This window comes from Moschus berezovskii, chromosome 21 (genome assembly GCF_049115385.1).
Source record: "Moschus berezovskii isolate FMDL1 chromosome 21, NW_MosBer_1.0, whole genome shotgun sequence".
NCBI classification, from domain to species: Eukaryota; Metazoa; Chordata; class Mammalia; order Artiodactyla; family Moschidae; genus Moschus; species Moschus berezovskii.
The window spans coordinates 74,253,049-74,269,797 of record NC_142480.1 but is presented as its reverse complement, the minus strand read 5'-3'; the positions used below and the strand labels follow the sequence as shown (position 1 = coordinate 74,269,797).

The 16,749-nt window shown below is 39.7% G+C and overlaps 2 pseudogenes; both read right to left on the bottom strand.

Annotated features, from left to right (window-relative positions):
- Positions 1-3,031: 3,031 nt before the first annotated feature.
- Positions 3,032-3,961, bottom strand: LOC129538947 (olfactory receptor 5I1-like; annotated as a pseudogene).
- A 5,084-nt stretch (positions 3,962-9,045) lies between these two features.
- Positions 9,046-15,970, bottom strand: LOC148774594 (olfactory receptor 10AG1-like; annotated as a pseudogene).
- Positions 15,971-16,749: the final 779 nt, after the last annotated feature.

Here is a 16,749-nt window from a genome sequence, read left to right as displayed (position 1 = left end):
CCTGTAATGTGGGAGATCTGAGTTCAGTCCCTGAGTTGGGAAGACCCCATGGAGAAAAGAACAGCTACCCACTCCTGTGAAATATAAAAAAGACTTTTTCTTTATAAAATGGAAGTGAGATGAGTGATAATAAATGCTGTGGCCTTCCCTCGTAGCTCAGATGGTAAAGAATCTGCCTGCAATGAGGGAGACCTGGGTTTGATCCCTGGGTTGGGAATGATCTCTTGGAGAAGGAACTAGCTATCCACTCCAGTATTCTAGCCTGGAGAATTCCATGGACTGTATAGTTCATGGGATCACAAAGAGTCAGACATGACTGAGTGACTTTCACTTTCAATTGTTTCTGAAATATATAGATTTATCTCCATTATGTTTGCATGCATTTATAATGTGTGTCATGGGGCAGATTCATGTCAATGTATGGCAAAACCAATACAATAATGTGCCTCCAATTAAAAAAATATATATATGTGTGTCACATGTTTCCATGTGTGTGTGTCTTGGATAATATGTGAAAATTGGAATATGAGTGATATGTATATTTTTTAGACCTAAAAAATATGGCATATTGTTTATATGAAGTTCAGTTTTTCATAGGTTGTTATTTGTAAGATGGAACCTCAACTACTTTTGAAATAAAGCAACCTTCAAACTAATGTTTATACTTGGTTGTTGTTGTTGTTTTGAGACCCCCCCTGGACTGTAGCCCACCAGGCTCCTCTCTCCATAGGATGCTGTATGGTACAATACTATCTGACCATGGTCAGTATGAAGAATAACAGAATACAGCCCAGTTATTTAACCTGTGCCATTCTGAGACAGTGGTTATAGAGCAAATGAGAGCTTTAGCAGTGTGAATAGAATATAAGCGGAGGAGAAAATGTGTTGTTGATTATTAATTATTCCCGTTATAATTTTATGAAATCATTTTTAATGTTTTATATTTTTATGTAATGCTATGTATTATTATGTAATATAGATCAATGTTAGATTTATAGATGAAGTGAAGAAAATATTTGCAAAACATTTTTGCAACAAAGAATTTGTAGCTAAACTATACAAAAATGTTTATAAATAATAAAAACACAACCTAATTAAAAATAGGGACAGGATTTGAACAGATACCTCACCAACAGATATATAAATGGCAATTAAATAATGATATAATAAATAATAATGATGAAAATGATAATAAACAGAAAAAACATAAGTTATAGAAATATATTTTGCAATTATACATGTCCTTTTATGTCCAGGCTTCAAGTGCATGTTCTCTGTAGTGCTTCCCAAAGTCACGTCAGTTGACTGGCCATTGAAGACACAGGTTATACGCTTAGTAGCTCATTGTGTTTCTGATACCAGAGAAGGATGCTCCATACTTTCAGTAGTACTTTCACACATAAAAATAAAAGATAGGGAGGAAAACAAATACTTTGGTTGCAATTAACCTTTAGTCTACAAGATGTCACTTGGAAAATGTTTTCAAATTAATTTGGATTAGCTTGGGTATAGAAGGTTCTTGACTTGCTATTGGACAGCACTTAAGAAAAGGTATTTGATTTGGTATTATTGCTTTCCTAGCTCCCCTGTCTCATACTATCTGGTTGTACTTTATGTATTTTAATTTATTAAAGAAATAGATGTATTTAAGATCTATCAAGTGTTTAAAATGATTCAGGCATGATTCTCAGTATTTAGTCAAACATGTAGCAGTCATTGATGTAGGTATTATACTCTCCTCATTATACTCTCCTCTCAGACAATTGAGACGAAAAAATAACTTGATCAAACTGCAGTTGGCTAGTTGGGTATAAGAGATAGCACAGAAACCAAAGGAATCTGGCTTCCTCCCTAATCCAGTAATTTCATAAATGCAATCTTGTTAATGAGATATTCTACACATGAGAACACACACAGACACAATCTCTGAAGTTCTTACTATATCTTTTAAGACAACTTAATACAATCTGTTCTAGAATTAACTCCCAGCTCCTAATGATTGGAAGTGACAGACTTTATTTTCTTGGGCTCCAAAATGACTGCAGAAGGTGACTGCAGCCATGAAATTAAAAGACGCTTCCTCCATGGAAGAAAAGGTATGACAAACCTAGACAGCATATTAAAAAGCAGAGACATTACTTTAGCAACAAAGGTCTATCGAGTCAAAGCTATAGTTTTTCCAGTAGTCATGTGTGGATATGAAATATAAACCATAAATAAAGCTGAGTGCCAAAGAATTGATGCTTTTGAACTGTCATGTTGGAGAAGACTCTTGAGAATCCCTTGGCGTGTAAGAAGATCAAACCAGTAAATAATAAAAGAATATTCATTGGAAAGACTGATGCTGAAGCTGAAGCTCCAATACTTTGGTCACCTGATACGAAGAACTGACTCATTGGAAGAGACCCCATAGCTGGGAAAGATTGAAGGCAGGAGAAAGAGACGACAGAGGATGAGATGGTTGAATGGCACCATCAACTCGATGGACATGAGTTTGAACAAGCTCCAGGAGTTGGTGATGGACATGGAAGCCTGGCATGCTGTAGTCCATGGGGTTGCAAAGAGTCAGGCACGACTGAGTGACTAAACTGAACTGAATAGTTGGAAAGTTTTCCAACTATTAGTTTGCAGCAATTTTGAAACTTTTAAATGTTTCTTTTATCTGGGGGCTATGAAATGTGTTTGGCTCTGTGAAAACAAGTGTTTGATAAAATGCTTGTGTGAAAAATGTGTATGCGCTGGCAAGGTTGTTGCAGGTTCTTAGCTACAGTTTGTCCCAGGCATTGCAGGGGTAAAGAATTCGTCTGTCAATGCAGGATGAGCAAGAGATACAGGTTCCATCTCTGGGTGGGGAAGATTCACTGGAGGAGGAAATGGCAACCCACTCCAGTATTCTTGTCTGGATAATTCCAAGGACAAAAGCACCTGGTGGGCTATAATCCATGGGGTCGCAAAGAGTTGGACACGACTGAGCATACACACAGCTGGACTTTGTAATCAGGGATTTAGATGAATCCTGTAACCTTATATCTCAGGAGGAATTTATCTTTGGTTTTAAGAGTTTTTTAGCAGCGTCTTTTACATCTTTGTTTCTCAAACTATAAATCAAGGGATTCAGCACTGGGATGATGATGGTGTAGAACACTCAGATGATTTTATCAGTGTTGGGAGAATACAGGTAGCTGGGTCGTGAGTAAATGAAGAGCAGATTTTTCTGGTAGATGGCCACGGATGTCAGGAGAGAAGCAGATGTAGAGAAGGTCTTCTTCCTCCCACTGGAAGAATGGATCTTTAAGACTGAGAGGAGAATGTAAAAGTAGGAGATGATGATGATGATGATGAACCTGATCATTTCCACTGAGCTGCCATATGTGGAGAGAAGCCACTCATTAAGTGACGTGTCTTTGCACGATAACTTAAGCAGGGGAGGGAGGTCACAGAAAAAATGATTAATGACATTTTTATCACAGTATGTCAGAATAAACACAAAGGATGTGTGCACCAGGGAACTCATATTTCCTCCAAAGTATGACAAGACGATCAACCATATATAGATGCCCCAAGACATTACACCCATGTACAGTAAAGGGTTACAGATGGCAACATAGTGGTCATATGCCATGGCAGCCAAGATCTGTGAAAGTATAGAAGAAATAAAACTGCAAGGCTCAGCCGTGATAGGAAATTGACTTGTTTTGAGAGAGGAAGTTGACAAGCATTTTGGGAACGATGACTGAATAGCAAAGGTCTACAAAGGATAGGTTACTAAGGAAAAAATACATGGGTGTTTGAAGGTGCGGATCAACCTTGATTAGCATCATCAATCCAATGTTCCCCATTAAAATCATAGAGTACAAAGTCAGAAACAGGAGAACAGGACAATCTGCAGTTCAGGGCAAGCTGGAAACCCTAACAGAATAAACTCAGTCACCAAGGAATAGCTTCCATCTAAGAAGTCCATATTCTGTGCTGTTTTCTTCTTAGGAGAATTCTAACATCCTAAGATGCTATGTTGATACAGCAAAAAATTAGATATAATTATAAGGTTATTTTATTATTTCAACAAACAAACAAGCTATCAAGTCAAGAGTCCCAGACCAAATCTTCCAAATATAAATTCTGAGAAACATATTTCAAAATTTAGTAGCTTTATCTCATGGTTGATAGTTTTATTTTATCTGTTTGATTAATAGCTAGTTCTTCCACTGGACAGATATGTGCAGATAACATCTCATATTTCTTGCTTTTTTAATTTTCAAGTACAGTACTATAGCTAATACAGAGGATAAATGAATAATGAATCAATAAATGAAATGATGATAAGAGGAAAAATATATCTGTTATTAAAAGTGTGATAACTTGAGTACATCTTGCAATTATAACTCTAGAACAATGTACTCCTTCTGTCCAGTATTTAATAGATAGTAGTGTGTTGTACTCTTGACTGTGATCAGTGATGCAATGAAATGTACTTCAGCTATATAAAAATTAAAAACAAAAATGATACTAGTGAAATGAAAGCAAATGTTAATAAACATCAGCTGAGAGCATGTTTTAGACAGGGACAAGTTTAAGTCAAGTCCTTAAATCCTGTCAAGATACTAAATCAAGGAGATTAAAGTAATTAACTGCTTTTCTCTTTGGCATTCTTTATCATTCTTGGCTTCTTTAAGCACAGCATAAATATTAGATGACTGAGTAAAGTGGGCAAAAAATGAGTATTAACTTCTCATCTTTAAAAATCACTCTATATAGCCTCCTCACTAATTATATATGTGAGCAAACACAAATAGCTGCGTTTAATTTTTATCCTAGTATAATTTAGGCTGTTGAGGCTAATAATTTTGTCAATTTTTGTTTCTGTAATTTCAGAAATTTTCTGGAAGCAAGGAGAATTTGAACATGATTTTGAAATATAATTCTTCTTATTGTAACCTTGAAGGATTACTTCAGTTCAGTTCAGTTCAGTTCAGTTCAGTCGCTCAGTCGTGTATGACTTTTTGCGACCCCATGAATCACAGCAGGCTAGGCCTCCCTGTCCATAACCAACTACCAGAGTTCACTCAAACACATGTCCATAGAGTTGATGATGCCATCCAGCCATCTCATTCTCTGTCATCCTCGTCTCCTCCCGTCCCTAATCCCTCCCAGCATCAGAGTCTTTTCCAGTAAGTCAATTCATTGCATGAGGTGGCCAAAGTATTGGAGTTTCAGCTTTAGCATCAGTCCTTCCAATGAACACCCAGGACTGATCTCCTTCAGAATGGACTGGTTGGATCTCCTTGCAGTCCAAGGGACTCTCAAGACCCCTCTCCAACACCACAGTTCAAAAGCATCAATTCTTCGGCGATCAGCTTTCTTCACAGTCCAACTCTCACATCCATACATGACCACTGGAAAAACCATAGCCTTGAATAGACGGACCTTTGTTGGCAAAGTAATGTCTCTGCTTTTTAATATACTATCTAGGCTGGTCATAACTTTCCTTCCAAGGAGTAAGTGTCTTTTAATTTCATGGCTGCAGTCAGCATCCTCAGTGATTTTGGATCCCAAAAAAATAAAGTCTGTCACTGTTTCCACTGTTTCCCCATCTATTTCCCATGAAGTGATGGGACCAGATGCCATGATTTTTGTTTTCCGAATGTTGAGCTTCAAACCAACCTTTTCATTCTCCTCTTTCAGTTTCATCAAGAGGCTTTTGTGTTCCTCTTCACTTTCTGCCATAAGGGTGGTGTCATCTGTATATGTGAGGTGATTGATATTTCTCCCAGCAATCTTGATTCCAGTTTGTGCTTCTTCCAGCCCAGCATTCCTCATGATGTACTCTCATATAAGTTAAATAAACAGGTTGACAGTATACAACCTTAACGTTCTCCTTTTCCTATTTGGAACCAGTCTGTTTTTCCATGTCCAGTTCTAACTGTTGCTTCCTGACCTGCATACAGGTTTCTCAAGAGGCAGGTCAGGTGGTCTGGTATTCACATCTCTTTCAGAATTTTCCACAGTTCGGTGTGATCCACACAGTTAAAGGCTTTATCATAGTCAATGAAGCAGAAATAGATGTTTTTCTGGAACTGTCTTGCTTTCTCCATGATCCAGTGGATGTTGGCAATTTGATCTCTGGTGCCTCTGCCTTTTCTAAAACCTGCTTGAACATCTGGGAGTTCACGGTTCACATATTGCTGAAGCCTGGCTTGGAGAATTTTGAGCATGACTTTACTAGCGTGTGAGATGAGTGCAATTGTGTGGTAGTTTGAGCATTCTTTGGCATTGCCTTTCTTTGGGATTGGAATGAAGACTGACCTTTTCCAGTTACAGTACATGTTGCCAAAACCTAAAGAATCAGTTTTCTATTGAATGAAGTTTATCGCTCTTAATAACATCAGAAAAATAATTGAAGCTTCATTGATTGATTTGAGAAATCCTGTAGAACATATTTGTAGTCTGTATGGCATGTAATAAACAAATTACTAAGCATGATAACAGGAAAGATTTCATGCCCATACAAAAGGGAAAGTGCCAAAAGCAAACACACATTGAACCAAAATTGGAGTTGGCCAGCAAGAATTTTAAAATAATTCTAAAAACATCCTAAAGAAAATTGTCCAAAAACAATGAAAATGACAAAAGTTGGGAGACATTCAGCAAATGATTGGAAACCTTAGAAAATAAGTTAGAATTGAAAAATGCATATAAATTAGCAACTTATTGAATGGATTTATTGATGCATTGAATTTTTAAAAGCAAAGAATTGGATGAAAAGTGACAAGGTCAAAAGGGTTTGAATTAAGGATCTTTGGTTTGGAACTTGCAACTAATATGGTAAAGGAGGTCATTAGGAAAATATATGCTCAGTTCAGTTCAGTTCAGTCAGTCAGTCGTGTCCGACTTTTTGTGACCCCATGAATCACAGCACACCAGGCCTCCCTGTCCATCACCAACACCCGGAGTTCACTCAAACTCATGTCCATCGAGTCGATGACACCATCCAGCCATCTCATCCTCTGCCGTCCCCTTCTCCTTCTGCCCCCAATGCCTGCCAGCATCAGAGTCTTTTCCAGTGAGTCAACTTGAAATATATGCGGCTGCTGCTAATTCACTTCAGTCGTGTCCGACTCTGTGCGACCCCATAGACGGAAGCCCACCAGGCTCCCCCGTCCCTGGGATTCTCCAGGCAAGAACACTGGAGTGGGTTGCCATTTCCTTCTCCAATGTGTGAAAGTGAAAAGTGGAAGTGAAGTCGCTCAGTCGTGTCCGACCCTTAGCGACCCCACGGACTACAGCCTACCAGGCTCCTCCATCCATTGGATTTTCTAGGCAAGAGTACTGGAGTGGCTTGCCAGTGCCTTCTCTGGAAATATATGCTACTTTCACTCAAATATTTAAATGCTCTCCATGAACCAGCCTTAAGAAAACAGACTTTCCTAGCTAATACTCTTTCACATTGGCACTGCTTGAGAGGAATGAGCTTAAAAAAGTGTTTTCCATGTAGCATAGAACCTAGAATTCTTCCATCTTTCAGACAATAGATGGCACCAGAGACAATTATCTAAACTAGTTAGTATGCCTCTAAGTCAGTCCTGAAAAATAAACTCTCAGTGTTCATAGAGATTTTTGTGTAGTTGAGATTTCCAAGTATGTTAGTACTCTGTTTCTCACTGTGTATATACATTTTCTTTCAGAAATTTAAATTTTCTTTTAAGAAATTCTCCCACTACTTGGCAAATTGATAACACTCCTCTCTGTGCAGGAAACTGTGACTCTCAGGTTCTAGTAAGCCATCATCAAACAAAAAGTCCTGATTCTTCTCATCCTTGGTGTCAATACCCAAATATTCTTGTTGTTTAGTCTCTAAGTCATGTCTGACTCTTTGCAACCCCATGGACTCTAACCCACCAGGCTCCTCTTTCCATAGAATTCTCTAGGCAAGACTACTGGAATGGGTTGCCATTTCCTCCTCCAGGGGATCTTCCTGGCCCAGTGATCAAATCTGGGTCTCCTGTACTGTAGGTAAATTCTTTATCACTGAACCACTGGGGAAGCTCTTGTACTCCAATAGGTTGAATTAATTTTGCAGCAGGTCAGTAAAATACAATTGAATTAAAGTTGAACTCTTTCTAGAATCAGCATCAAACTATGGCTTATAGTCTCACATATAGGGCTTTTCATGGGAAACTGTGAGACAAGTGGATCTCAATACCCACCAGTCAGAAATTCAAATATTTATATAGAGGTCTTAACAAACTTCAAGCATGTACACTGTCCAGGTGGTCTCAACAGCAAGTTGCTCTCTCAAGACCTCTTGTGACTTTGACAATATCTCTCACTGTAGGAATGCTGGACAGAATGTACATTCTAAAGACAAAGGAGAGGTTGAGGAGCACCCAGGTCCAGTTTGCCAGTCAACCAGATGTCACCTTCCCCAGATGACCTCCTCCCATGGTCCTAAATGAATCTGTCAAATTAATCCCTTTATGTGCATGAGTCCTAAGTTGCTTCAGTCCTGTCTGACTCTTTGTGACCTTCTGGACTGCAGCTCACCAGATTCCTCTGTCTATGGGACTCTGTAGGAAAGAACATTGGAGTGGATTGCTATACTCTCTCCCAGGGGATCTTCCTGACCCAGGTACTGAACCGACATCTCTTGCAGCTCAGCAGGCAGACTCTTTACTGCCGAGTCACTAGAGAAGCCTGAATCCATTTATACACAATGTCATATCCATGTTTCCAGGAAGAGTTGAATGCAGTTAATATCTTGAAAAAATTGTATGAGATGGCCGAGCTACTGAGATACCCTATGAGTAGTCAAGTAGAGTATCTTGTGTCCCTTTAGAGGTGAAAGCAAACTTCCTCTGAGAGGCAGTCAAAATAGGCACTGAACAGAGTATATTAGCTAAATCTATGGCTGCAAAACATTTGATACTTGCTAATGGAATGAAGTTGGTAATTTCATTGTTATTGCCTATGGAGCCTTCATAACTGGGGCTATGGCATTAAGGTTGTGGTCATATGGTGTCATTCATTATTTTCATTTTATGGACCGGCCTAACTGGGTTGTAAAATGGAGAAATGTTTGGAGGTAATCCCCGCCCCCCCCCTTCCTGAATCAACTTGATCTGGAGAAAGGGGATGGATGAAGGTGGAAGACAAAGCAAGGACACAAACCAAGGGCCCCAGGGCATCGTGCGGCTCCTCGCTGCCGGGTGGGTGGATGGGTGGGGGGGGGATGAGTCCTTTGTCCCTATTCCCTGCAGATTGTTCCCTGGGACTGGGAAGACGGCCTCTGGACCAGCCTATACTCTCTGAGCCCAGACTGCCTGAGCAGAGGCAAAGCAATGGTCCTTCTGCCTTCCTGGGGAGGCCAGGACTGCTAGGGCCCCCATCATCTCCGACTATAGGAGGATCCAGCTTATGGCCATTCTCTCCCAGATGATCCCCAGCTTGAAGCTGGGGCTGTGCAAGGCCAGCCCCCAGGAGGGGGTGTGCAGGGAGCCTGAGGGCGGACAGGTCTGCGCAGGCTCGCCGAGGCCTTGACACCACAAGTTGCCCGGAGAGTCTGCTCCCCAGGGTCGGGCTGCGGAGGCTGGTGCAGATACAGAAGGAAGGGGAAGGCGAGAAGAGGAAGGAGCTTTCTGGCCCCAGTTACTTAAAAAAAAAAAAAAAACAATTCCCCTTCTCTTTCAAATGGTTCTTGTATAATGAGTTTAAGTCTTAGAGGATCCCATTTTATTTTACACTGGGCCATTTCAACTGTTTTAACTGTGTGCTTTAAAAGCTGTCCGCAGTCAAACATCAAATATGGAGTCAGACTCCATGTTACAAGTCTCTTTTCATGAAACATAGCATACATGTGCAGCTGAGCAGTTCTATCAGCTTAATTCCTGCCAGTAAAATATTTGGATAATGGCTTTCTTTCATTTTGTAATCTGTTAATGAATATTGTTGTTGTTGTTTAGTCCCTAAGTCATGTCTGACTCTTTTGCAACCTCATTTGCAACCTCATGGACTATAGCCCACCAGGCTCCTCTGTCCATGGGATTTCCCAGGCAAGAATACTGGAGTGGATGGCCATTTCCTTCTCCAGGGGATCTTTCCCACCCAAGGATTGAACCCTTATATCCTGCTTGGCAGGTGGATTCTTTACCACTGAGCTTTCAAGGAAGCTTGTCAGTGAATATAAACATATATGAATACATATACACTGCATATATACTTTTTATATTTACATATAAATATATAAAAATCTTAAAACTCCGTAATAAAGAAATCAACAGCACAAGTAAAATGTTAGAAAACAATTTGAACAGATAATTCATCAAAGAAGATATAGAGATGACAAATTACACCATGAAAAACTCAGTGTGAAATTACTGAGTTTGATTAGGAAAATCAAAATTAAAAAATGAAGTATCACTAGACACATTATAGTTGAAAAAAATCTAATAAAAACAAAACAACAACAAAAAACAATGCACAAATAATATTTAATGCTGGTGATGATTTAGAACAAGTGAACTTCTGTGCATTTCTCGTAGGAATGGAAAATTGAGACAGCTTCTCTGAAGGCTGGTGGTTTATTATAAAGTTAATTGCACACTTACAAAATACATTTATCCAGAAGTCCCACTTTATAGAGAAATGGAAACTTGTATTTACACAAAAATCTATTACCAAACATTCAGGGCAGCTATAACAGTGAAGTTCTGGAAACGGCCACGTGTTCTTCACCCAAGGAATGAGTAAACAAACTCTGGTATATTACATCGTGTGAGACACTACAGAGAAATATAAATAAACAAACTATATTGATGCAGGCAGCAATATGCTAAATGCTCTATGCAAAGTGAAAATTCAGACTTAAAAGGCTTTATGATTCCATTTATATGACATTTTCAAAAAGGCATATGGAGAGAGGACTGGTCAGTTCAGTTCAGTTCAGTTCAGTCGTTCAGTCATGTCCGACTCTCTGTGACCCCATGCTGGTAGTAAATTGGTGGAGTATTAACTAGAGAAATAAAAAATGAGAATTTTGGAGATTTATCAAGCTGTTATGTATTTTGACCATGTTTTTGGTAACATAACTCTGGATTTGTCAGACTTCTCAAAAAGTTTACAACAGAAAAGTGCATTTTAATTTGCATGCAAATTTAAAATATTATAGAATATGTTTTTAAATGCTATCAATTAATGAAAACATCTCTGTGGCATTATACATGGCCATTCCCCTGAACCTTTTATCCTCATTTAACAATCAATTACCTTTGACAACTAGACTGCCATGGTCAGCCTATGGGTTGAGAAATAATCTCAGTTAGATGCTGGCAGGAGGTCTTTGTCGTTCCTGAGTCACTGTTTTGTCACAGACACTCTCATACACCTAATTGATACAGTTTGCAGACAGGGACACATAGAGGATGACAGTAAAATTTAATATTAAAACAAAACATGTCTGTATGTCACTGTTGTTTGAATGATACATGCACAATATTGTTTAAATCGTTGTATATTTCAAATACCAGAAAGTGATTCTTTCCAGACTAGAGAACAACCCATTCTTCCTGAAAGGCTATTTATAAATATTTAACTATTTAATCTTAATGATAAAATTTTAGTCATAGGAACTTATTATCATATTTGGTTGAACATTCAAAGGAAAGATAGATTGAAACATAACCATAGGTCAGTAACAATATAGGTATTGTTAATTAGAAGCATAGCATATCAAGTAAAGGTGGCGAGAATACACAGAAGAACTAAACAAAGAGATTTTCATGACCCAGATAACCACGATGGTGTGATCACTCACCTAGAACCAGACATCCTGGAATGCGAAGTCAAATGGGCCTTAGGAAGCATCACTATGAACAAAGCTAGTGGAGGTGATGGAATTCCAATTGAGCTATTTCAAATGCTAAAAGATGATGCTGTGAAAGTGCTGCACTCAATACGCCAGCAAATTTGGAAAACTCATCAGTGGCCACAGGACTGAAAAAGGTCAGTTTTCATTCCGATCCCAAAGAAAGGCAATGCCAAAGATTGTTCAAATTACCGTACAATTGCACTCATCTAACATGCTAGCAAAGTAATCGTCAACATTCTCCAAGCCAGGCTTCAGGAGTACATGAGCCATAAGCTTCCAGATGTTCAAAACTGGATTTAGAAAAGGCAGAGGAACCAGAGATAAAATTGGTAAAAGTTGGATTATTGAAAAAGTAAGAGAGTTCCAGAAAAAATCAACTTCTGCTTTATTGACTACACCAAAGCCTTTGACTGTGTAGATCAAAACACACTGTGGAACATTCTTAAAGAGATGGGAATACCAGACAACCTGACCTGCCTCCCGAGAAATTTATCCAGGACAAAAAGCAACAGTTAGACCTGGGCATGGAACAACAGACTGGTTCCAAATTGGGAAAGGGGCATGTCAAGCCTATATATTGTTACCATGCTTATTTAATTTATATGCGGAGTACATCATGAGAAATGCTGGGCTGGATGAAGCACAAGCTGGAATCAAGATTGCTGAGAGAAATATCAATAACTTCAGATACTCAGGTGACACCACTCTTATGGCAGAAAGCAAAGAAAAACTGAAGGGCTTCTTGATGAAAATGAAAGAGGAGAGTGAAAAAGTTGGCTTAAAGCTTAAAATTCAAAAAACTAAGATCATGGCATCCAATCCCATCACTTCATGGCAAATAGATGGGGAAACAATAGAAACAGGGACAGACTTTATTTTGAGGGTCTCCAAAATCACTGCAGATGGTGACTGCAGCCATGAAATTAAAAGATGCTTGCTCCTTGGATGAAAAGCTATGACCAACATAGACACCATATTAAAAAGCAGAGACATTACTTTGCCAACAAAGTTTCTTCTAGTCAAGGCTATGGTTTTTCCAGTGGTCATGTATGGATGTGAGAGTTGGACTATAAAGAAAGCTGAACCTCAAAGAATTGATGCTTTTGACCTGTGGTGTTGGAGAAGACTCTTGAGAGTCCCTTGGACTGCAAGGAGATCCAACCAGTGAATCCTAAAGGAAATCAGTCTTGAATATTCATTGGAAGAACTGATGCTGAAGGTGAAACTCCAATACTTTGGCCACCTGATGCTAAGAGCTGATTCATTTGAAAAGACCCTGATGCTGGGAAAGATTTAAGGCAGGAGGAGACGAGGATGATAGAGGATGAGATGGTTGGATGGCATCACTGACTTGATGGACCTGAGTTTGAATAAGCTCTGGAGGTTGGTGATGGACAGAGGAGTCTGGCGTGCTGCAGTCCATGGGGTCACAAAGAGTTGGACACAACTGAGCGACTGAACTGAATTGAACTGAATCATAAGCTGTGTAAATAGTTCTCCCGGCTTTGGTTTTATCATGATTTCAAATAATGATGATGCGGTCATATTCTTTGTAAGCCAAATTGTGAATAAAATCTGCAAAGCCTGCATGTTCAACAACGTTTTTTAATGTTAAAATCATATAGGAGTAGCAACAAACTGGATGACAAAATGAAACTTTTTTTTTTAAATAGTAGATATTTGTGCAAAAATGCTGTCAAATATCTAGCTATAGGATTTTTAATTATGAAATCCACACCTACAGAAGCATGCAATTTTTTTTCTTTACAATAAAACCTCTTTAACTGCTCTCACATTGATACCATGAGTATATTAAATTCTTGCAAAGTACTAACGAGATATGTCTGTAGTTACAGTTGATTCTATTCACAGAAGTTCATATAGCAGATGAAGTTGTGTTGAATACATACACAGCAGAGGAAAGCACTGTTTAAACACTGAAGTGCTCAGTCATAACACACACATTAAAATGCCGAAACCTGCACTTCTGAGAAACATTTCCTACCACAAAAGAGCTTCTGCAACAGCTGAAAAGCTACTAAAAAGGTACTATCTACCACCACCAAACACTGTGAAACATGAATGTGTATTTTCTTCTTTAAAATCATATTCAGGCCTGTGTGAAAAAACACGTTTATTCATTTCACACAGCAACACTTCTGGTGGGATGGTATGGCTAGCCACGTGCTTTTAAATAAGCTTCATACTCATTTTAATTTTGTTCTTTAGAAGAATGAAAGGAAAAAATAGTAGCTAAATGACTTGCTCTACATCTGGTAAAGAGAAGATTAAAAACCAGTGATCGAACTCCTGGGACAGCAGTGATGCACAATTTTGTAAAAATTTCTTTACTAAGTAATACATATATATGGAATCTAAAAAAAATGATACTGATGAACCTATTTGTAGGAAAGGAATGGACACACAGATGAAGGGAGTGGACTTACATGGGGGGAGAGAGAGTATGAGATGAATGGAGGAAGCAGCATCAGCATACATACACAATAAGGCGTGAGATGGCTGGCTGGTGGGAAGCTGCTGTGCAGCACAGGGAGCCCAGCCTCAGGTGACGACCCGGAGGGATGGGCAGGGCGGGGAGGGAGGAGACTGAAGGCTGGAGGAGAAGGGGATGACAGAGGAGATGGCTGGATGGCATCATGGACTCAATGGACATGAGTTTGAGCAAACTCCAGGAATTGGTGATGGACAGGGAGTCCTGGCGTGCTGAGGTCCATGGGGTTGCAAAGAGTCAGACATGACTGAGCAACTGAACTGAACTGAAAAATATAGTATAAAAAGAAGTGGTTAACTTCTAAACTGGGAAATGTAGACATCTTTAAAAATTTCTCTGATAACCCTGTGGCCAGCATTTAAAGCATTTTAAAATAAACTCATCACATTACTCTTTTTCAGTAATAATTTTCTCAATGCTGCAATCACATCCTTGATGGAACATTGGAGTCACCATGGTGTAGAACAGAGAGAGGAGTCTGTCAGTTCCTGCAGAATGTCTGGATTTGGGCCTTAAGTAGGTAATAGCAGCAGATCCAAAGAATAAAAGCACAACCAACAGGTGAGAAGAGCATGTGGAGAAGGCTTTGGCTCTTCCTCTGGCTGTTAGAAACCTCAGAATGGTGGAAATGATTTTGCTGCAAGAGGCAAGGATCAGCATAAAACGTACAGTAACAAACAACAGAGCTCCTGCATAGACTGAGAGCTCGTGTGCAAAAGTGTCCCCGCAGGCCAGCGTCAGAATGGGGGAAATGTCACAGAAGAAGAGGTGAATCTTCTTTGAATGACAGAGATGCAGAGAGAAGATCCGGCACATTTGCCCTGTCTACACTGGGATTCCACTGACCCGGGAGCCCACAGCCAGCTGGAGGCACACCTTTGGGGTCATGACCAGGGGATAGTGCAGAGGGTGACAGATGGCCACGCAGCGGTCACAAGCCATCACCGCCAGGAGGAGGCATTCAGTGTCTCTAAGGAGTAGAAAGAAATACATTTGGGCAGCACAGTCCAGCACAGAAATGCTTCTGCCCTTAGTCCAAAGATTCCAGAGTCCTAGGGAGAGTGACAAACACATAACAGATTTCCAAGCAGGAAAAGTTTGCCAAGAAAAAATACATGGGTTTGTGCAGTGCTAGGTCAAGCCTGCTGCTGCTGCTGCTAAGTCACTTCAGTCGTGTCCGACTCTGCGACCCCATAGATAGAAGCCCACCAGGCTCCTCCGTCCCTGGGATTCTTCAGGCAAGAACACTGGAGTGGGTTGCCATTTCCTTCTCCAATGCATGAAAGTGAAAAGTGAAGTCGCTCAGTAGTGTCCGACTCTCGGCGACCCCATGGCCTGCAGCCTACCAGGCTCCTCCGTCCATGGGGTTTTCCAGGCAAGAGTACTGGAGTGGGTTGCCATTGCCTTCTCCATGGATCAAGCCTAGTTAGCCTAGTTGGTATTAATATGAGACTATTTCCAGTTAAGATAATGATGTAAATGATGGAGAACACCCCAAAGAATAACCCTTAAAGGTTTGGAAGGTCAGAAAACGTCAGGAGTACAAATCCCATCACTTTGGATATGTTGTCTCTTGCTTCCATATCTTAATATTTCATCTGTGGGAATGATCCAATCAGAGGTAGTGTTATTTCATTTTTATTAGCTCTTGTTTTCTTATTTATAAAACAGGATGTTACAACTTTCTATTTTTCAATTTCCTATAAAAACCAAACCTATAACACCAGGTGCTTTAAATGTGTGATAAAGTGTGTTTTTCATCATTATTAAATCTATCTGTAAATTAAAAAAATAACTTTAATATTTTTATTTCTGGTGTATACAATATTTATTTAGTTCTGAAGACACGTGATTGTAATTTTGCTATTCGTCTGAACACTCAAAAATACAAATTCTGAATTTAAGTTCCTTTGTGAAATAACTTGATATTTGCATTTGATGTGTTATTCTTTTCACCTCTCCATTCTGTTTTTCATTATCAATTCAAAATTAATTTTTTTGCTCTTTTAAATGTCTTCATTTCAGCTCAGTCGCTCAGTCGTGTCCTACTCTTTGCGACCCTACAAATCACATCACACCAGGCCTCCCTGTCCATCACCAACTCCCGGAGTTCACTCAAACTCATGTCCATCGAGTCGGTGATGCCATCCAGCCATCTCATTCTCTGTCGTCCCCGTCTCCTCCTGCCTCCAAACCCTCCCAGCAAGAGTCTTTTCCAGTGAGTCAACTCGTCGCATGAGGTGGCCAAAGATTTGGAGTTTCGGCTTTAGCATCAGTCCTTCCAATGAACACCCAGGACTGATCTCCTTTAGAATGGACTGGTTGGATCTCCTTGCAGGCCAAGGGACTCTCCAGAGTCTTCTCCAGCACCACAGTT